The 17,500-nt window shown below is 39.4% G+C and overlaps 1 protein-coding gene and 1 non-coding gene across 2 annotated transcripts in view; both read right to left on the bottom strand.

Annotated features, from left to right (window-relative positions):
* Positions 1 to 17,500, bottom strand: part of ZPLD1 (zona pellucida like domain containing 1) — a 421,436-nt gene that overhangs the window by 202,077 nt on the left and 201,859 nt on the right. The window lies entirely within an intron of this gene.
* LOC122429038 lies at positions 16,396 to 16,519 on the bottom strand. Its single transcript, XR_006265904.1, has one exon. It is a non-coding gene; the product is annotated as a small nucleolar RNA SNORA61 (small nucleolar RNA).

The raw sequence follows: 17,500 nt of genomic DNA, 5'->3' as shown, positions 1-17,500 counted from the left end.
TACAATATTTATCTTTCTCTTTCTGACTTACTTCATTCTGTATAATAGGTTCCAGTTTCATCCACCTCATAACAACTGACTCAAATGCATTCCTTTTGATGGCTGCGTAATGTTCCAATATTTGGCCACCTGATGCCTGATGGGAAGAACTGACTCATTTGAAAAGACCCTGATGCTGGGAAAGACTGAAGGCAGGAGGAGAAGGGGATGACAGAGGATGAGATGGTTGGATGGCATCACCGACTCAATCAACATGAGTTTGAGTAAACTCCAGGAGTTGGTAATGAACAGGGAAGCCTGGCATGCTGCAGTCCATGGGGTCGCAAAGAGGCAGACATGACTGAGTGACTGAACTGAACTGAATATTCCATTGTGTATATGTACCACAACTTCTTTATCCATTCATCTGTCAGTGGACATCTAGGTTGCTTCCATGTTCTAGCTATTATAAATAGTGCCACAATGAACAATGGGATACATGAGTCTTTTTCAATTTTGGTTTCTGCACTGTATATACCTATGAGTGGGATTGCTGGGTCATATGGTGGTTTTATTCCTAGGTTTTTAAGGAATCTCCATACCATCTTCCATAGTGGCTGTATCAATTTACATTCCTACCAACAGTGCAAGAGTCTTCCTTTTTCTCCACACCCTCTCCAGCATTTATTGTTTGTAGACTTTTTGATGAGGGCCATTCTGAACAATATGAGGTGATACCTCATTGTAGTTTTGATCAGCATCTCTCTAATAATGAGTGATGTTGAGCATCTTTTCATGTGTTTGTTAGCCATATGTATGTCTTCTTTGGAGAAATGTCTATTTAGGTCTTTTCCCACTTTTTGACTGGGTTGTTTGTTTTTCTGGCATTTAGTTGTATGAGCTGCTTGTATATTTTGGAAATCAATCCTTTGTCAGTTGTTTCATTTGCTATTATTTTCTCCCATTCTGAAGGCTGTCTTTTCACCTTGCTTATAGTTTCCTTTACTGTGGAAAAGCATTTAAGTTTAATTAGGTCCCACTTCTTTACTTTTGCATTTATTTCCATTACTCTAAGAGATGGGTCATAGAGTATCTTGCTTTGATTTATGTCATCGAGTGTTCTGCCCATGTTTTCCTCTAAGTGTTTTATAGTTTCTGGTCCTACATTTAGGTCTTTAATCCATTTTGAGTTTATCTTTGTGTATGGTGTTAGGAAGTGTTTTAATTTCATTCTTTTACTTGTGGCTGTCCAGCTTTCCCAGCAGCACTTATTGAAGAGGCTCTCTTTGCCCCATGGAATATTCTTGCCTCCTTTGTCAAAAATAAGGTACACATAGGTGTATGGATTTATTTCTGGCATTAATGATTTATTAATCTTGTTCCATTGGTCTATATTTTGGTTTTTGTGCCAGTACCATACTGTCTTGATGACTGTAGCTTTGTAGTATAATCTGAAGTCAGGAAGGTTGATTCCACCAGTTCCATTCTTCTTTCTAAAGACTGCTTTGGCTACTCAGGGTCTTTTGTGTTTCCATATGAATTGTGAAAATTTTTGTTCTAGTTCTGTGAAAAGAGCCATTGGTAATTTAATAAGTTTATTTTGGGGGCTCCAAAATCACTGCAGATGGTGACTGGAGCCATGAAATTAAAAGACACTTGCTCCTTGGAAGAAAATCTATGACCAACCTAGACAGCATAGTAAAAAGCAGAGACTTTATCAACAAAGGTCCATATAGTCAAATATATGGTTTTTCCAGTAGTCATAAATGGATGTGAGAGTCAGACTCTAAAGAAAGCTGAATGCCAAAGAATTGATGCTTTCAAACTGTGGTGTTGGAGAAGACTCTTGAGAGTCCCTTGGACTGCAAGGAGACCAAACCAGTCAATCCTAAAGGACATGAGTCCTGAATATTCATGGGAAGGACTGATGCTGAAGCTGAAGCTCCAATATTTTGGTCACGTCATGTGAAGAACTGACTCACTGGAAAATATACTGTGAAAGAATGAAGGTGGGAGGAGAAGGGGACAACAGAGGATGAGATGGTTGGATGGTGTCTCCAACTCAGCTGACATGAGTTTGAGTAAGCTCTGGGAGTTCGTGATGGACAGGGAAGCCTGGTGTGCTGCAATCAATGGGGCAAAGAGTCCGACACGGCTGAGTGACTGAACTAAACTGAATTTGATAGGGATCACACTGAATCTATCTGTAGATTGTGTTAGGTAGTATAGTTTTCCACAATATTGATTCTTCCTACCCAGGAACATGGAATATTTCTCCATCTGTTTGCCATCTTTCATTTCTTTCATTACTGTCTTACAATTTTCTGTGTACAGTTCTTTTGTCTCTTTAGGTTGATTTATTCCTAGATATTAAATTATTTTTGATGCAATGGTGAATGGAATTGATTCCTTAATCTCTGATTTTCATTGATAGTATATAGAAATGCAAGTGATTTCTGTGTATTGAATTTGTATTCTGCAACTTTGCTAAATTTGCTGATTAACTCTAGTAATTTTCTGACACTATCTTTACGGTTTTCTATGTACAGTATCATGTCATGTGCAAACAGTGAGTGCTTTACTACTTCTTTTCTGACCTGCATTCCTTTTATTTCTTTTTCTTCTCTGATTTCTGTAGCTAGATTTCCAGAACTGTGTTAAATAATAGTGGTGAAAGTGGACACCCTTGTCTTGTTCCTGATCTTAGGGAGAATGCTTTCAATTTTTCACCACTGAGAATAATGTTTGCAGTAAGCTTATAATATATGGCCTTCACTATGTTGAGGTAGGTTCCTTCTATGCACATTTTTGGAAGAATTTTAATCATAAATGGGTGGTGAATTTTGTCAAAGGCTTTTTCTGCATCTATTGAGATGATCATGTGGTTTTTATCTTTCAATTTGTTAATATGGTATATCACATTGACTGATTTGTGTATATTGAAAAATCCTTGCATTCCTGGAATAAACCCAACTTGATCATGGTGTATGAGCTTTTGGATGTGTTGCTGAATTCTGTTTTGCTGGATAAAATTTTGTTGAGGATTTTTGCATCTACGCATATCAGTGATATTGGCATGTAGTTTTCTTTTTTGGTGTTGTCTTTGTCTGGTTTTGGTATCAGGGTGATGGTGGCCTCGTAGGATGAGTTTGGGAGTGTTCCTTCCTCTGCAATTTTTTGAAAGAGTTTTAGAAGGATAGGCATTAGCTCCTCTCTAAATGTTTGATAGAATTCTCCTTTGAAGTCATCTAGTCACGGGCTTTTGTTTTTAGGGAGATTTTTTTTTATCACAGCTTCAATTTCAATGCTTGTAATTGGGTTGTTCATAATTTCTATTTCTTCCTGGTTCAGTCTTGGAAGATTGAACTTTTCTAAGAATCTGTCCATTTCTTCCAGGTTATCCATTTTATTGCCATTTGGTTGTTCATAATAGTCACTTATAACCCTTTGTATTTCTGCATTGTCTGTTTTATTTCTTTTTCATTTATTTCTGCTTGGATCTTTATGATTTCTTTCCTTGTACTAATTTTGGGGTTTTTTGTTCTTTGGAAAAGAAGTTGTTTTAAAAGTGTAAAGTTAGGTTGTCTATTCGATGTTTTTCTTGTTTCTTGGGTAGGATTCTATTGCTATAAACTTCCCTCTTAGAGCTGCCTTTGCTGCATCCCATAGGTTTTGAATTGTGTTTTCATTGTCATTTGTTTCTAGAAATTTTCTGATTTCCCTTTTGGTTTCTTCAGTAACTTGTTGGTTATTTAGAAACGTGTTGTTTAATCACCATGTGTTTGTGTTTCTTACAATTTTTCTCTTATAATTGATGTCTAGTCTCATAGCATTGTGGTCGGAGAAGATGCTTGATACAATTTCAATTTTCTTAAATTTACTGAGGTTTGATTTATAATTCAGGATGTGACCCAATATGTGACATAACATTTTCTATCCTGGAAAATGCTCCATGTGCACTTGAGAAGAAGGTGTATTCTTCTGCATTTGGATGGAATGTCCTGAAGATACCAATGAGATTCATCTCATCTAATGTATCATTTAAGACTTGTGTTTTTTTTTTTTTTTTAATTTTCTGTTTTGATGATCTGTCCATTTGTGTGAGGTGTTAAAACCTCCTAGCATTATTGTGTAACTGTCAATTTCTCCTTTTATGTCTGTTAGTGTTTGTCTTACGTATTGACATGCTCCTATGTTGGGTGCATATTTACAATTGTTATGTCTTCCTTTTGGACAGTTCCCTTGATCACTATGAAGTGTACTTCCTTATCTCTTGTAATATTCTTTATTTGAAGGTCTATTTTGTCTGATATGAGGATTGCTACTCCACCTTTCTTTTTCTTTCCATTTGCATGGAATATATTTTTCCATCCTCTCACTTTCAGTCTATATGTGTCTTGAGGTCTGAAGTGGGTTTCTTGTAGATAGCGTACTTATGGGTCTTGTTTTTGTATCCATCCAGCCAGTCTGTGTCTTTTGGTTGGAGCATTTAATCCATTTACATTGAAAGTAATTAATATATATGTTCCTATTGCCATTTTCTTAGTTGCTTGGAGTTGATTTTGTAGATCTTTTTTCTTCTGTTGTATTTCTTGACTATATACATCCCTTTAACATTTGTTGTAAAGCTGGTTTGGTGGTACTGAATTCTCTTAACTTTTGCTCATCTGAAAAGCCTTTTATTTCTCCATCAATTTTGAATGAGATCCTTGCTGGGTACAGAAATCTTGGCTGTAGATTTCTCCCTTTCAGTACTTTAACTGTATCCTGCCATTCCCTTCTGGCCTGCAGAGTTTCTGCTAAAAGATCAGCTGTTAAGCATATGGGGTTTCCCTGGTATGTTACTTGCTGCTTCTCCCTTGCTGCTTTTAATTTTTTTCTTTGTGCTTAGTTTTTGTTAGTTGGATTAGTATATGTCTTGGCATGTTTCTCCTTGGGTTTATCCTGGATGGGACTCTTTGTGTCTCATGGACTTGATTGACCAGTACCTTTTCCATGTTGGGAAACTTTCAACCATAATCTCTTCAAAACTTTTCTCATACCCTTTCTGTTTCTCTTCTTCTTCTGAGACCCCTATAATTCGAATGTTGGTGCATTTGATATTGTCCCAGAGGTCTCTGAGACTATCCTCAGTTCTTTTCATTCTTTTTCTGCTCTTCAGAAATTGTTTCTACCATTTTACCTTCTAGCTCACTGATGCATTCTTCTGCTTCAGATATTCTGCTATAGATTCCTTCTAGAGTATTTTTAATTTCAGTAATTGTGTTGTTTGTCTCTGTATGCTTATTCTTTAACTCTTCTAGGTCTTTATTAATTGATTCTTGCATTTCCTCCATTGTGTTTTCAAGGTTTTTGATCATTTTCACTGTCTTTATTCTGAATCCTTTTCGGGTAGTTTGCTTGTTTCCTCCTCATTTATTTGGACTTCCGTGTGTCTAGTTTGTTCCTTCATTTGTGCAGTATTTCTCCGCCTTTTCATTATTTTTTTTTAACTTATTGTGTTTGAGGTCTCCTCTTCCCAGGCTTCAAGGAAAGTTGAATTCTTTCCTTGAAGAAGATTGAACTCTTTCTTCCTTTTGGTTTCTGCCCTGCTAAGCTTGGTCCAGTGGTTTGTATAAGCTTCCTATAGGGTGAGAGTTGTGCTGAGTTTTTGTTTCTTTGCTTGTTTGTTTTTCCTCTGATGGGCAAGGCTGAGTGAGGTGGTAATCCTGTCTGCTGCTGATGGGTTTGTATATTTGTTTTGTTTGTTGTCTAGATAAAACTAACAAATATGTTGAGAGGAAAGGAAAGAAAGAAATAATAGATATGCAAAGTTAAATAGATGTAGATGAAGATTTATATGCATTAAAGATTAACCACAAGCGGAAAAGAACAGTAGGAAGGGCAAACAAAGGAATAAATGTAGAAAAATATAATATGTTTAGAAAAATTAAAAATTATAATTATAAAAAATGGAAGAAGAAAGAAAAAAGAAAATTAGGAAAACTCCACAGAACTGCAAAAGCCCAGTGTAGTGGCAGGGGTTTATAACAACAATAAAAAGTGTGACTGAATATACACTATACATGTACACCCGTAAGTAAAATCAAAACAGTCCAACAAAAATAAAATACAATAGATTGACACAACAAACAAAGGGAATCAAAAATTATATCTACCAGAACAAAACTAACTAAAGCACCAACTAAATTCCCCAACTGGGGAATAAAGCAATGAAAATAAGACTAACAAATAAGTTGAGAGAAAGGGAGAGAAAGAAAAGAAAGAAAGAATAGATATGCAAAATTAAATAGAGGTAGATAAAGAAGATTTATGTATGTTAAAGACTAACTGCAAGGGGAAAAGAACAGAAGGAAAAGCAAACAAAGGAATAAATGTAGAAAATATAATAATAGGTTTAAAAAATTTAAAGTGAGAAAAGAGAAGAAAAAAGGAAAATTCCACAGAACTACAAAAGCTCAATGTAGAGACAGAGGTTTATAACAACAATAAAAAGCTTAGATTTCATAGTGCCAATAAAATCAACAACTACAACAGAGGTGGAGGGAAAAAAAAAAAAATCCAACCAGTCTAACATAAGAATAAAAAATGTTTTTCTTGAGTCACTGCTGTCAGGGTCCTCACCCTCGCTGGGAGTCACAGTCTCCCTCACCTCCCCGGGATGCCCTCCAACACTGCGCTGATCTCTGGACCTGCTGTGGGGGCAGCTCAGATTCTAACCTGGTCCTGCTCCTGGGTGTTCTTGCCTCCAATGACCACAGCTATCAGAACTAATGCGTTTTCTTTTGTGGGAGCTCTCAATGACCCTTTATATATTCCACAGACACAGAGTCTGCCTAGTTGATCCTGTGGATTTAATCTGCATCTTGCACAGCTGGTGGGAAGGTTTTGGGTCTTCTTCCTTAGTCACACTGCCCCTGGGTTTCAATTGTGGTTTTATTTCCACATCTACAGGCGGGTCGTCCACTGGGGTTTGCTCCTGAGGCTGCCCTGGAGGACTTGGGTTTGCCCCCGTGAGGGCCAGGTGTGGAGGTGGGGCAGCTGCTTGGGTCGCAGGGGTTCCGGCAGCACCAGGTACCCAGGGGAGTTGGCGGCTAGGGCAGCAGGAAGTATAGTGCTCTAGAAGGGTATGGCAGTCAGTATTGGCCAATACAGTCCAGGATTCTTGCCTGGAGAAGCCCCCTCCCTGACAGAGAAGCCTGGCAGGCCACAGTCCACAGGGTCGCAAAGAGTCAGACACGACTGAAGTGACCCTGCACGCATAGCCGTAAGAATCTTTTTGCCTGTGGCATCTCTGCCCCAGTGAGAGCTGAGCGTGAAACTGGTGCAGCTACTTGGCTTGTGGAGACTCTGGTGGCGCCAAGTGTGCAGGGACACATGGACTGCGTCCACCGCAGGAGTTACGGCCCTGTCTTTTTTTGAGCCTCTTGTAGCTGGCGATCAGAAGGCCTCTTTAACCAGTCTTTCTCCACAGCTCCACTCATTCTCCAAGGTGCTGGGGGTTTTTTGTTTTGTTTTATTGTTGTTCTGTACTCTATGTCCTTTTTTTTTAACTAGCCACCCAGTTTTTATTGAACATTGACTCTGCAGGAAAGTGGAATTCCTTATCAAAGAGTTCAGTTCAGCTCAGTCACTCAGTCGTGTACAACTCTTTGCTCAAACATAATTTGTGTGCACCAGGACCCAAAGACCCCACAGAGACTGCGACAGAACTGTGTTTGGGTGTCTCCTGAGGCGGTATGGGTCAGCAGTGGCCTGCTGCGGGGGCAGAGGCTCTGGGTGCAGCAGACCTGGGTATGGCATAAGCCCTCTTGGAGGTTGCCATTAACCCAACATAGAGCCACGAGAACTCACACAGGACTGGGGAAACAGACTCTGGGAAGGCATAAACAGAACCTTGTGCACCAGGACCCAGGAGAAAGGAGCAGTGACCCCACAAGAGACCGACCCGGACCTGCCCCTGAGTGTCCAGGAGTCTCTGGCGAAGGTGTGGGTCAGCGGTGGCCTGCTGCAGGGTGGGGGGCACCGAGTGTAGCAGTGTGTGAATGGGACCTTCTGAAGGAGGCCGCCATTACCTTCATTACCTCCACAATAGTTTGGCCTCAGATCAAATAACAGGGAGGGAACACAGCCCCACCCTCCAACAGAAAATTGGATTAAAGATTTACTGAGCATGGTCCCTCCCATCAGAATAAGGCCCAGTTTCCCCCTCAGTCAGCCTCTCCCATCAGGAAGCTTCCATAAGCCTCTTATCCTTCTCCATCAGAGAGCAGACAGACTGAAAACCACAATCACAGAAAACCAACCAATCTGATCACATAGACCATAGCCTTGTTTAACTCAGATGAAACTGTGAGCCATGCTGTGTAGAGCCACTCAAGATGGATGGGTCATGCTGGAGAGTTCTGACAAAACATGGTTCACTGGAGAAGGAAATGGCAAGCCACTTCAGTATTCTTGCCTTGAGAACCCCATGAACAGTATCAAAGAGTAAATACATTTTAAATTTTAATACATGTTTCCAAATTAGACCATGGGATTCTCCAGGCAACCATTTCCTTCTCCAGGGAATCTTCCCAACCCAGGAATCGAACCCAGGTCTCCTGCATTGCAGGCAGATTCTTTACCAACTGAGCTATAAGGGAAGCCAAATTAGACCATAGACATATTATTTCTATATACAATTCTCATTAATAATAAAATCCTCAAACAATTCTATGAGGCAGTTACTATTATTATCCATATCTTACAGATAAGGAAACTAAGAGATAGTACAGAGTGACTTAAGTAACTTGCCCTCAGGCACATAGCTAACCAGTGGTGACATCAGGAATCAGACACAGGCCCACATTCTTCAGCCCTCTGCAGAGTCTCTCTCCTTCCTTCAGCCATCACCACCATCCATCTCTAGATTTTTTTCCTTCCCTAGCTAAAACTTTGTACCCATTTAACACTAATTCCCCACTATCCCATACCCCTAGCCCCTGGAAAGCACCATTCTACTTTTCATCTCTATGCATTTGACTACTATGGGCACATAATATAAGTGGAATCATGCAGTATTTATCTATCTGTAACTGGCTTATTTCACTTAATATGATATCCTCAAGTTCATCCACTTTGCATATTATGTCAGAATTTCCTTACTTTTTAAGACTTAATAATACTCTCTATATATATGCCACATTTCATTTATCCATCTGTGGATGTGTGGACTGTGTATACTGTGTTATTTGTAACTAATATTGCCATGAACATGAATATACAACTATCTGTTCAAGTTTTTGCTTTCAATGCTTTTGAATATATACCCAGAAATGGAATCTCTAGATCAGAAGGTAATTGTATGTTTACTTTTTTTTTTTTAGGAATTGCCATACCATTTTTCACAGCAGCTCCACCATTTAACATTCCCATCAGCAATGTGCAAGGATACCAGCTTTTCCACATTCTTGCCAACACTGCTCATTTTCTGTCTTTTTAAAACATCCTTTCTTTAAAAGACATCCTTTCTTCCAAGTTTATTCCTCATTTTTTTAATCTCTTTCTGTGCAACATTGTGAGAAAACTTCTTGGGTTGATCATGCATGGGACTGATTTGGCATTCAACCATTTCTATTCTACTATTCAAGTTTATTTTTCTTTTTAATTGAGATTTTTAGGTAATTTGTGTGACTTACTTCAGCATTGAGGAGTATGAATTTAGTTACTTTTTTCTTTTCAATTGCTCTTTAGCTGGCATTTCTCTAACTCTTTCTTGAAGTAGCCCTTCTCCCTAAATTTCATGAGAATCTAGAGTTTGCTGCAGTCCAAGGTCTTAGTTCTTTTGACAATCAGCAGACAGAGAAAACTTAAGTGTGGTGAGTCTGCTAATACTATTTCTTCTGTCACTGACCCACAAAAACACTTTTGAAAACTGTTCTTTCACCTTGTCCATCCCTGCAGTTATGCCTGCAGAGGGACAGTTCCCTGCACAAGTTTCACTGATGCACTAGACTTAAATTCCAAGAATATAAGTCAGCTCACATTCAAGTTTAATGATTACTTGCTTCCATAACCAAATTGCCAGAATGGTTGGGTTTATATATATTTCTGGTCTTCACTGAATTATATCCCATAGCCAAGTCTCCCCAAGTCAATCTTCCACTTTGCTCACCTGTTCAATTCTACCTTCTCCCACAGCATGTTCCTTCATGGGGACATTGGAGACATTTATGTCACTGGACTTTTCAAAGACCTGGTATGTCAGAGTTGTGTTAACAAGATTGAGCCTCAAAAGGGAAAGAGTTGAGCTTTCCTCTTAGGTAATTTTTTCTTCTTTAGGAAAAATTCCTATCTCCTCTCCAGTAATCAATGCAGCAATCCAAAGTCAGATTAACAGCAACATTTTTTTAAGCCAAAGAACCTTGTATTGTCCTTTTTCACTTGGGCAATAAGTTAATTCTGTCTATTCAAGTGGCACTTTCCAGAATAAATATTTGCCCCAGAGAGACTTTTCTAGTCCATAAATATGAAGGTGGTTTGGGGAAATGAAACTATTGCCTTCTGCATCATCAGTTGTACTGTCACATTTATTTCAACAATCATGTAGGGGTTTTCAGGTTCTATAAATTCTCTCTTATACTTTTACCTTTGCTGAGTGGTCTGTCCTAGTTTTAAAATACAGTGTCCGTCAAATCTCTCCCAAGATATTATTTTAATCGTTGTTGTTGTTCAGTCATTCAGTCATGTCCAACTCTTTGCAACCCCATGGACTACAGCATGCTAAGCTTTCCTGCCCTTCACCACCTCCCAGAGCTTGTTCAAACTCATGTCCACTGAGTCAGTGATGACATCCAACCACCTCATCCTCTGTCGTCCCCTTCTCCTCCTGCCTTCAATCTTTCCCAGCATCAGGGTCTTTTCAAATGAGTCAGTTCTTCACATCAGGTGGCCCAAGTATTGGAGCTTCAGCTTCAGCATTAGTCCTTCCAATGAATATTCAGGACTGATTCCCTTTAGGATTGACTGGTTTGATCCCTTTGCAGTCCAAAGGACTCTCAAGAGTCTTCTCCAACACCACAGTTCAAAAGCATCAATTCTTTGCTGCTCAGCTTTCTTTATGGTCCAAGTCTCACGTCCATACATGACAACTGGAAAAACCATATCTTTGACTATATGGACCTTTGTTGGCAAAGTAACATCTCTGCTTTTTAATGTGTTGTCTAGATTTGCCATAGCTCTTCTTCCAAGGAGCAAGCGTCTTCTAATTTCATGCAGTCACCATCTGCAGTGATTTTGGAGCCCAAGAAAATAGTCTGTCACTGCTTCCATTGTTTTCCCATCTATTTACCATGAAATGATGGGACTGGATGTCATGATCTGTTTTTTTGAATGTTGAGTTTTAAGCCAGCATTTTCACTCTCCTTTTTCACTTTCATCAAGAGGCTCTTTAGTTCCTCTTTGCTTATACGCATAAGGGTGGTGCCATCTGCATATCTGAGATTACTGATATTTCTGCTAGCAATCTTGACTCCAGCTTGTGCTTCATCCAGGCTGGCATTTCACATGTTCTACCACACATAACTTGAATAAGCAGGGTGACAACATACAGCCTTGATGTACTCCTTTACCAATTTTGAACCAGTTTCTTGTTCCATGTATGGTTTTAACTGGTGCTTTTTGACCTGCACACAGTCACCCTGCTTATTTAACTTATATGCAGAGTACATCATGAGACATGCTGGGCTGAATGAAGCACAAGCTGGAATCAAGATTGCCAGGAGAAATATCAATAACCTCAGATATACAGATGATATCACCTTTATGGCAGAAAGTGAAGAAGAACTAAAGAGTCTGTTGATGAAAGTGAAAGAGGACAGTGAAAAAGTTGGCTTAAAACTCAACATTCAGAAAACTAAGATCGTGACATCTGGTCCCATCACTTCATGACAAGTAGATGGGGAAACAGTGGAAACAAAGGCAGACTTTATTTTTGGGGGACTGCAAAATCACTGCAGATGGTGACTGCAGCCATGAAATTAAAAGAGGTTTGCTCCTTGGAAGAAAAGTTATGACCAACCTAGACAGCATATTAAAAAGCAGAGACATTACTTTGCCAACAAAGGTCCATCTAGTCAAGCTATGGTTTTTCCAGTAATCATGTGTGGATGTGAGAGTTGGACTGAAATGAAAACTGACCTTTTCCAGTCCTGTGGCCACTGCTGAGTTTTCCAAATTTGCTGGCATATTGAGTGCAGCACTTTAACAGCATTATCTTTTAGGATTTGAAATAGCTCAGCTGGAATTTCATCACCACCACTAGCTTTGTTCACGTGATGCTTCCTAAGGCCCACTCGACTTTGCACTCCAGGATGTCTGGCTCTAGGTGAGTGATCACACCATCATGGTTATCTGGGTATTAAGATCTTTTTTGCATAGTTCTTCTGTGTATTCTTGCCACCTTTTCTTAATATCTTCTGCTTCTGTTAGGTCCATACCATTTCTGTCCTTTATTGTGCCCATCTTTGTATGAAATGTCCCCTTGGTATCTCTAATTTTCTTGAAGAGATCTCTAGTCTTTCCCATTCTGTTGTTTTCCTCCATTTCTTTGCAGTGATCACTGAGGTAGGCTTTCTTCTCTGTCCTTGCCATCCTTTGGAACTCTGCATTCAGATGGATATATCTTTCCTTTGCTCCTTGCTTTTCGCTTCTTTTCTTTTCACTTCTTTTCTTTTTCAGCTATTTGTAAGGCATAGGAATTATGATGTCTTTATTCTAGTCCGGTTTTTGTCATTATTATTAAACAGTGCCTGGCACATAGTAGGTGCTCAATAGGTATTTTTGAACACATGAATGAATGGAGTAACATTACCATACCTCTGTAGGCTTTACTTTTCTCCAGTGTTAAAATAGGAGGCCTCTATAAGTAATAGCAAGTTATGATCCTCTTTTTTGGGCTAGACAGAAAACATTTATCATCATTTAGCAGCAGGCACCAAGAAGAGACAGACTCCCAGTATGTGAGCAGGAATGCAGCAATATATGACCACATAAGAGGTGACCTAAGACGAAAAACCGTGATCAAAGACCTAAAAGCAGACCTTTGACATCAGAGTCTCAGGGAAGTTCAAAGTGATGAACATTAGGCTTAACAACTGACTCTCAAGGGACTGCAGAACTCTGATCATGCCTGAGGGCAGCTGAGCACTGAATTAGCCAAAAGCTAGATAAAAGCATAATCCTCCTTTAGAAGGACACACATTAACACCCTCTCCTTTTTCCTAAACCCACTTCATAAAAAAACCAACCATAGTTATTTTTTACCTAAAGCTTCTGAGGCCTCAGGGTGTGATAATCCTGCCCTGAAAATTCCCCCAAGATCCTGTGCCCCTTATCCAGATTTAAACTCCCTCTGCCTGGCTGTCCACTGGCAGTTAGGCTCCCAGGTCAGGTAGTAAGTATCACAAAAACACACAGCTGGGGGAACTCTAAACTGCATACAGTCATCCAAAACAATTCATTAGCAACAACGTCACTTGGCAAAACTGAAAGTCAAAGTTATAAGCAATGTCTTTAGTGGATTCTTTATGTTTTGAATCACCTTGCTATTAGCATAGCAAAAATTTTCCTATTCTATTTCTGAGAATCTAAAGAAACACAAGAGTTTACAAATTCCACATCTGCTTGATATGCTTCCTGCAGTGGTCTTCAAGCACTGTCCCCTGGAGGGCTGATTATAAGAACAGGCTGCTGGGGTCCTCAACCCAGAGTTTCTGATCCAACACATTTAGGGGAGGATCCAAAAATCAGTAGTTCTAACATGGGAAACAGATGCTGCTCCTCCTGGGACTGCAATTCAATTCCAAATTTCTGAGTCTGGTTCTGATGCTTGTTTTAACTCTTTGGTCTGTTTTACTTGCGGAAAAGAGGATGATCTGTTTTGTGCCTTTCGGCATGCCTTGTAATTTTTTATTGAAAGCCAAACATGATGTATTGGGTAATGGGAACTGGGGCCTTTAGTGTGAGGTTTTAGGCTTATCTGACTAGGAGTCAGGCTGTGCATAACGTCCGCTATGGCTGCCTATAAGTGTCAGAGGGTTCTTCTAGTGAACTTACTTTTTCTCCCCTGTCTTCTTTTGAGTTTCCCTAGAATCTCCTCTTCAGAAAGAGTCAGTGTCTTTCAGTTCTGTCGGTTATAATTTACTGTTACTATACAGGACCCCCATTGATTTGGTGCTAAGGTTCTGGGAAGGAAGCATTCTATACCTTATGACTAACACTCCATTTTTAATGAGCCTGACCCCCCAAACTGTGACTTTCAGAAGTGTTTCTTAATCTTTTTGCTACTCTTATGTGAGACAGAAAGGCTATGGGTTGGGGGGGAGGGGTACTCAGCTCTCTATCTAACTGCCCCATTCCATGTTAGATGACACTCTGAAAAAGCTATTTTCCTGGGGGGGTAAGCCTTTGCTTTGGAGGACACTCTGGGCACATTTCTAAACTGTGACTTTCGCTCTACCCAAAACACAAAGGGGTTTTTCTCTGATCTTCACTGTGAGAACTTGGTGGGGTCCCTACAGGTAAATGTCATGGAAGGGTGAGGGTTCCCCCTAAGACTGGGTCCCCAGGAGTTTTTAACTTTCAAACTTGTCCACAATCAGCCTCTAGAAGTTTCTCAATTACTGTGTAAATGTTCCTGCCATAATTGGCTTCAGCAGGCTTGTGCTCCTGGTGAGCTGTGATTCTCTGTATTCACTTGTCTCTCCAGTTTTCTAGGTGGCAATTTGCCCTGTCACCTCAATTCTCTATGGATCTAAGAAGAGTTATTGATTTCCGGTTTGTTCAGATTTTCTTCTTACTGCGAGGAAAGCAGTAACAGTTTCTAAGCATGTTTGGGATGAAACCAGAAGTCAGGTCTTTGGGGGACTATTTGAGAACCACCAGATTAGTGAGGAAATAACCACCTTCAAAGATTATGTGGTAGTTTAAGGGTCTACTACATAGTAACTCCTAAACCCACATTAAATAAATAAATTTTCATAGTATTATTTGCCTCCAGTTAATGGACTTCACATCAAAAACAACACAGTATGATCAGAGTAAGGAAATAAGATCCACCACCTATGACTGGGAAACAATCTCCTGACACATGACTGAGCCACATCCTTGGGTGTGTCTGCTGGGATGCTTTTAGCTGCAAGTATCAAAAAGCCTTACATGAGTTAAGTCTGAGCAGGGAGGCTTTTTTGAAGATCCACATCAATGGAAACACCTCATAGCATAGATATGTGGTTCTCTTTACTCACAGAAGTATGTGTTAGATCTGTGGTAAAGAACCACAGACAGAGCAGCTAATACTATGACATACCTAATAGTCAGAAATTTTATCTTACAAACTGGCACATCCCAATGATCTGTACTATTCTAAGATATGATAGCTTAGGAGTGAATTTGATTTCAACTTATGTGTCTGCAATTGAGAACCAGACATATCTGTCTACTCTGACCCTAAACATGCATCTAAAGTATACACTGCTTGAAGAAATTAGATCTTAAAGATTACAGGGGTAGGAGGGGGAATGTTTTAAGTAGTTCCATATCCAAGTAGAGATCAAAGAAACCCAGCTAAAAGAATTGTGGACAGACATGGCAATGGTAGATTAAGCAAGTCATTTTCTAAAGATCTGTTGAGGATTATGACTCAAAGTTTGGAGGAGCTAATGTGATTGGCTGTGGAAGGATTCACAACATGTGCAATTCCTTAAAATAACATTTCGTTGACATAATTTTGCCTATGTTACACACAATTGAAAAAGAAAACACAAAACCTTTACACTTAAAAAAAGACTCACTCCAACGGGCGTGAAGAATAAAAACGGTTCTAACCATGAGCTTTGGCTAACACCAGGGGAGTCCAGAGGCACAGTAGACTTTAGAGCAACGGACTCAAAGCCTCACATGTTATCAAAGCTCTTCCTACATTTCATGCTACTATCTGTACTGTTCACTTCATCCTAAGGTCGGCTTTCTTTATGGTTCCAAGAAGTTGTCAGTAGCAATAATGGCTATATGCTTTTCTATCCATGTCTACCAGAAGGAAGAAAGCACCTTTTCCAAGTTATCAAAGAAATACTTTTTCTTTCAGACTGATTGGGACAACTTAAGTCATATGCTTAGCCCTAAGCTAATAATTGATACCAAAGGAAGCAAAGGGTTGATTGGCTTAGGCCAAGGCTGCTGACCAATCATTTCTAAGAGGGAGGAGACACGTGATTAGTTAAAATCAATCAGGAACTAACCAAGAACTCAGTCAATTCTGCAAACTACTAATGGAAGAAAAGCCAAGTAGATTTGGTAGGGGGAAACTATAATGTTCATAAAGCAAGCAAGACTTGAAACGACCTTTAGAACACAGAACTTTTTTTTTTTTTTCAACCTTGTCTGAAACTATCCCACATGCAATGCAGCACACACTACAAGCAGTTTCAGTACTACTATTCCCCCTTTTACGACCACCAAGACCAGGGTTTAGATCCAACGGGAAAGGGAACTGGAGGGTTAGAACACAGAACTTTTGACATAATTTTGACATGTGCTGACATGAGTCTAAATTTGAGAGTACACATGATAATTTCAATGACTCATCTCTAAAACTTCTGATATTAAATATACCAAGTGCCTTGGACATGACATCTGAAACACCTACTGAAGATATCCTCTAAAGATATTCAGAAGAATGGAACTGGAGGAATCAACCTGCCTGACTTCAGGCTCTACTACGAAGCCACAATCATCAAGACAGTATGGTACTGGCACAAAGACAGAAATATAGATCAATGGAACAGAATAGAAAGACCAGAGATAAATCCATGTACCTATGGACACCTTATCTTCAAAAAAGGAGGCAAGGATATACAATGGAAAAAAGACAACCTCTTTAACAAGTGGTGCTGGGATAACTGGTCAACCACTTGTAAAAGAATGAAACTAGAACACTTTCTAACACCATACACAAAAATAAACTCAAAATGGATTAAAGATCTAAATGTAAGACCAGAAACTATAAAACTCCTAGAGGAGAACATAGGCAAAACACTCTCCGACATAAATCACAGCAGGATCCTCTATGACCCACCTCCCAGAATATTGGAAATAAAAGCAAAACTAAACAAATGGACCTAATGAAACTTAAAAGCTTTTGCACTACAAAGGAAACTATAAGTAAGGTGAAAAGACAGCCCTCAGATTGGGAGAAAATAATAGCAAATGAAGAAACAGACAAAGGATTAATCTCAAAAATATACAAGCAATTCCTGCAGCTCAATTCCAGAAAAATAAATGACCCAATCAAAAAATGGGGCAAAGAACTAAACAGACGTTTCTCCAAAGAAGACATACAGATGGCTAACAAACACATGAAAAGACGCTCAACATCACTCATTATTAGAGAAATGCAAGTCAAAACCACAATGAGGTACCATTACACGCCAGTCAGGATGGCTGCTATCCAAAAGTCTACAAGCAATAAATGCTGGAGAGG

Source organism: Cervus canadensis, chromosome 27, assembly GCF_019320065.1.
Source record: "Cervus canadensis isolate Bull #8, Minnesota chromosome 27, ASM1932006v1, whole genome shotgun sequence".
Taxonomy (NCBI): Eukaryota; Metazoa; Chordata; class Mammalia; order Artiodactyla; family Cervidae; genus Cervus; species Cervus canadensis.
The sequence above is the reverse complement of the archived record's forward strand: the minus strand, read 5'-3'. Positions and strand labels throughout refer to the sequence as shown.